Here is a 4,964-nt window from a genome sequence, read left to right on the forward strand (position 1 = left end):
AGTGAAGTGCTTTGAGGGCACTATCATGTTGAATGCTGAGCTGTCGTCAATGAATAGAATTCTCATATAGATGTTACTTTTGTCCAGGTTGGAAAGGGCAGTGTGGAGTGCAATAGAGATTGCATCATCTGTGGATCTGTTGGGGTGATATGCAAATTGGAGTGGGTCTAGGGTTTCTGGGATAATGATGTTGATGTGAGCCATGACCAGCCTTTTCAAAGCACTACCTAGCTACAGAAGTGAGTGCTACGGGTTGGTAGTCATTTAGGCAGGTTACCTTAGTGTTCTTGGGCACAAGGACTATGGTGGTCTGCTTGAAACATGTTGGTATTACAGACAGGTAGAGGTTGACAATGTCAGTCACTTTCCAGTTGGTCAGTGCATGCTCGTCGAACACGTCCTGGTAATCTGTCTCACCCTGTGACATTGTGAATGTTGACCTGTTTAAACATCTTACTGACATCAGCTATGGAGAGCATAGCAGTTGTCCGGAACAGCTGATGCTCTCATGCATGATTCAGCGTTACTTTCCTTGAAGCAAGCATAGAAGTAATTTATCTTGTCTGGAAGGCTCGTGTCTCTGGCAGCTTGCGGCTGTGCTTCCCTTTGTAGTCTGTAATAGTTTGAAAGCCCTGCCACATCCGACGAGCATCCGAGCCGGTGTAGTACGATTCAGTCTTAGTCTTGTATTGACGCTTTACCTGTTTGGTTCATCGGAGGGCATAGCGGGATTTCTTATAAGCTTCCGGGTTAGAGTCCTGCTCCTTTAGCTCTGTGCGGATGTTGCCTGTAATCCATGGCTTCTGGTTGGGGTATGTACAAACGGTCACTGTGGGGATTATGTCATTGATGCCTTTATTGATGAAGCCAGTGACTGATGTGGTGTACTCCTCAATGCCTTTGGAAGAATACCGGAACATATTCCAGTCTGTGCTAGAAAAACAGTCCTGTAGCTGAGCATCTGCTTCATCTGACCAAATCTGAACGGGTTTTCTAGCAGATTAGTGTTTCCCTTTATTCAAATTTCAACCTCTCACTTTTGATTTTTTGAAAATGAAATAGTCTCCAGAATATTGCTATTTTTAAAGGAAGACAGAAAGTTAGCTGCAATTTAAGTTTAATACTTAAGAAAAGATTGAAAAAATGGCAGTAAAACTCAAATATACTCATTGATAAAACAAAACATTATTTTTGGATTTAAAAAAATATATGTTTGTAAATGATATCATAAATTGGACTGGTGGAGTTGTCTCACATGCAGCAAACAAAAATATATGGAAATGCATGCTCTATCCAAAATTACAAACTGCAAAAATGGAAGAGGCAAGTGGAAGGGGGAGAAAGTAAGGAACTTGTCTGTCGGCCTTGCATTAAAGACCAACATTGTTAATAAAAACGTATAGCATTTATATTTAAGGACCAGAAAATGGACAGCTGTGCCATACAGATTGCAAATAGTTTTTTGATGTACCAATTCCATGGCACATGGTTTATGAACTGATACACAAAATTACGCCTTATTTTTCCATTTAAATGATACAACATTCTTGCAACCAGCAAAAAATATTTTTTTCAGGACCCTGTATTTCAATGATAATTCGTAAAAATCTAAATATCTTTACAGATCGTCATTGTAAAGGGTTTGAACACTGTTTCCCATGCTTGTTTAATGAACCATAAACAATTAATGAACATGCACCTGTGGAGCAGTTGTTAAGACACTAACAGCTTACAGCTTACAAGGTAGGCAGGGTAGCCTAGTGGTTAGAGTGTTGGACTAGTAACCGAAAGGTTGCAAGTTCAAATCCCCGAGCTGACAAGGTACAAATCTGTCGTTCTGCCCCTGAACAGGCAGTTAACCCACTGTTCCTAGGCCGTCATTGAAAATAAGAATTTGTTCTTAACTGACTTGCCTAGTAAAATATAAAATTAAGGTCACAGTTATGAAAACTTAGGACACTAAAGAGGCCTTTCTACTGACTCTGAAAAACACTGACTCTGAAAGATGCCCAGGGTCCCTGCTCATCTGCATGAACGGGCCTTAGGCACATGCTGCAGGGAGGCATGAGGACTGCAATAAATTGCAATGTCCATACTGAGACACCTAAGACAGTGCTACAGGGAGACAGGACGGACAGCTGATCGTCCTCGCAGTGGCAGACCACGTGTAACCACACCTGCACAGGATCGGTACTTCCGAACATCACACCTGCAGGACAGGTACAGGATGGCAACCACAACTTCCTGAGTTACACCAGGAACGCACAATCTCTCCATCAGTGCTCAGATTGTCCGTTATAGGCTGAGAGAACCTGCCTATGGGCACAAACCCACCGTCACTGGACCAGACAATACTGGCAAAAAGTGCTCTTCTCTGACGAGTTGTGGTTTTGTGATGGTCGGATTCTCGTTTATCGTCGAAAGAATGAGCGTTACTCTGAGGCCTGTACTCTGGAGCTGAATCAATTTGCAGGTGGAGGGTCCGTCATGGTCTAGGGCGGTGTGTCACCGCATCATCGGACTGAACTTGTTGTCATGTCTTTGGCATCATTAAAGTGAAGACTGTTATTTTATCAAATCAATTCTCTGTAATTATTATTATTATTATTAAACTAATAATGTAAATGTAATTAACTAGGAAGTCGGGGCACTAAGGAAAATCTTCAGATTACAAAGTTATAATTTTCCTAATATAACTCTTCAGATATTTTAATATCTGATCAATTAGTCTTCTAATTAATGAACTATTCTTTACCTCACGTTAGTCTCATTCCAAACGTCGGAGATTGTTGGTTATCTGCACGAACCCAGCCTTTACTATGACTCATTCATACATCAATTGTCTCAATAATTTATTTACTAACTAACTAAATAATCACAGAAATGCATAAACAAACAAACAGTAGATATGGTTACAAGGAAATGAGGTTTCCTAGTGGGCTGAGCCGATATGACGGCTTGGTGGACAAAGGGAAGTGGGTGTGGACTGAGAAGGGGGTGTGGACTGAGAAGGGCGGGAAAGACAAAAGGAGTCACTACACAGTTGATAATTATATTAATTGAAATGCTAATCCTTTGCACATGAACGCTCACTCATTCGGAAATAATTGCAATCAATATATATATTTACGCTCAGTGTGTCATCATGATTGTTCCTATCATGTTCTTGGCTCTTTCTAGAACAGCTACCTTGTCCTCGAACCTCAGAAACTTGACCACTATCTGCCTGGGGCTGTCACCTGGGCCGGTGGTGGGTTTTCTAGTCATGTGGGTACTCGCCACCTCAATCTTCCTGTGGTCCATCTTCAGTTTCTCAGAGATCATTTACTCACTTTGTCTGAAGACTCCGTCCAGGAGATTCTGCAATTCCCGTCCACCACAACGTTGTTCTGCCTTGATTGTCTCTTGAGATTATCTGATCTCTCTGTCATTGTTATCATGGATTCACATACAGAACGGATGTCCTCTCTCAATGACTTCCTGGACCTCTCTGGTCAGGTCGTCCATTATTTTATTAGTTGGCTCCACCAGTATTTGGACACAACACTTGAAGATATTTTCTTGTTGTTGTAACAACTGCTTGTAGAAATATATGTTTGTTTTAAAGATCCTTCACCTGTAATAGATCTTTGTCATGGTAGCAACGTAGTCTACGCTGTTACTCGTCCAGATCCAGACAGTGCAGGTCGCAGGGAAGATGGAAACCTCAACAAACAGCAGGGATCTAGACAGTCCCTCGACCAAGGCACTTAACCCTAATTGCTCCTGTAAGTCGTTTTGGTTAACAGTGTCTGCTAAATGACAAATGTCCAAATATAAATGTAATTCCTCCCTCAGTAGGGAGCTATCAAGGTCAGAGGAAGCATGTTATTGGGCCAGTTTAGCACCAGGGCCAGAGAAGGCACTGTTTGCTCTGACTTTGTCTGGGACTACAACAAAAATGTGTACTGTTGGGGGTACTCGAGGACTGGAGTTGGGAAAAACTGATCTTATTGATCAGTCTGTCTGCCCCCAAATACATGTCTCTCTCCACCCCCAGGTGGTATTAGTGACCCTCTCAGTGGGGAGGTGAAGCCCATCCTCCTGATGGGTCTGAGGTGCAGAAGGTTGGACTTACACTTGTTTTTGTCTTGTAAAGAGTTTTCCATGATACAATGCAAATAAAACAGACGATCAAATCTTATTTTATCTAAGGTGATTTTCTACATTATGTCCCCTATGTGAGAACCAACAAGCTCTGCAGGGAGGACCTGTCCAACAGTTCCTTTGTCAGCTTCCAGATCTGGGACATAACCAGACAGATCGACTTCTTCGACCTTTCGACCTGAGTATCTCAGAGGAACAGGAGCCCTCATCATCATCATCAACTCACAGGTAACTACATGGAAACTGTGGTGTCCGTGCTAGGGTTGCAAAGTTCACAACATTTTCTGAAAAGTCCTTGGTTTTCCAGAAAACCTGGTTGAAGAATTCCAGGTTGCAGGATTCTTTCTGGGATTGATAAAGTTCAGTTCAGTTCAAATACATTCAAAGAATTTCTCACAACTGTCTATTGTACAGTGAAAGTAGAAAAGCAAAGTCTCTTTGGTTTGGGATAGAAACTAAAAGTTGTTAGATCTGTTCCACTCCTCTTTGATGAGTCTCGCTGTGAGGCGCTTCAATCAGCAATCAGCAATTCCTTTTGGTGACTTTGCTGTCTTTGAACCATCTATGTGCTATAGAAAAGCTTGGGCCTGATATCTTCTGAGTCCGTGGTGTTATCTATTGTGAATGCATCAAAAGGCATTTATGCATTTTTATACAACAAATGTATGAATATTTAGTGTTTACTCTTCCTAGGGCCCACACAAAACATGAAACATGACATAATACAGAACATTAATAGTCAAGAACAGCTCAAGGAGAGAACAACATAAATAAAGAAACAGCACAGTCTACATATCAATACATACACACAGGTCAAA

General features: G+C 41.6%; 1 pseudogene; it reads left to right on the top strand.

Annotated features, from left to right (window-relative positions):
* The first annotated feature begins 3,697 nt into the window (after positions 1-3,697).
* Positions 3,698-4,964, top strand: part of LOC127915638 (ras-related GTP-binding protein D-like) — a 26,351-nt pseudogene continuing 25,084 nt past the window's right edge.

This window comes from Oncorhynchus keta, chromosome 35, assembly GCF_023373465.1.
Source record: "Oncorhynchus keta strain PuntledgeMale-10-30-2019 chromosome 35, Oket_V2, whole genome shotgun sequence".
In the NCBI taxonomy this organism is placed as follows: domain Eukaryota; kingdom Metazoa; phylum Chordata; class Actinopteri; order Salmoniformes; family Salmonidae; genus Oncorhynchus; species Oncorhynchus keta.